The sequence below is a fragment of the Paramisgurnus dabryanus genome, unplaced genomic scaffold, assembly GCF_030506205.2.
Source record: "Paramisgurnus dabryanus unplaced genomic scaffold, PD_genome_1.1 h2tg000181l_1_83684__unordered_in_group6, whole genome shotgun sequence".
Classification (NCBI taxonomy): Eukaryota; Metazoa; Chordata; class Actinopteri; order Cypriniformes; family Cobitidae; genus Paramisgurnus; species Paramisgurnus dabryanus.
The window spans coordinates 70001-70469 of record NW_027394096.1 but is presented as its reverse complement, the minus strand read 5'-3'; positions in this window follow the sequence as shown (position 1 = coordinate 70469).

Here is a 469-nt window from a genome sequence, read left to right as displayed (position 1 = left end):
ACAGGGCCGCCGACCGTTACGGAAGTCGAGGGGGACGGCTTCCAGGGTCCAAGACCCTATCTGTGTGACAGACGAAGGTGCATCGTCTGGGGCGGGACAGGGCCGCCGACCGCTATGGAAGTCGAGTCGGGTGGCTCGTGCACTTCCAGGGTCCAAGACCCTCTCTTCGTGACCGACGAAGGTGCTCTGTCTGGGGCGGTACGGGGCCGCCGACCGCTATGGAAGTCGAGTCGGGTGGCTCGTGCACTTCCAGGGTCCAAGACCAACGCGTTTGACCGACGAAGGTGCCCCGTCCCCGGGCACGGACGGGGACGGGCCCGGCCTCCGGGCCGCCGTGGAAGTCGAGTCGGGTGGCTCTCGCACTTCCAGGGTCCTCGACCCTATCTGTCTGACCGACGAAGGCGCTTCGTCTCGGGCGGGCCAGGGCCGCCAGCCGCTATGGAAGCCGAGTCGGGTGGCTCGTGCGCTT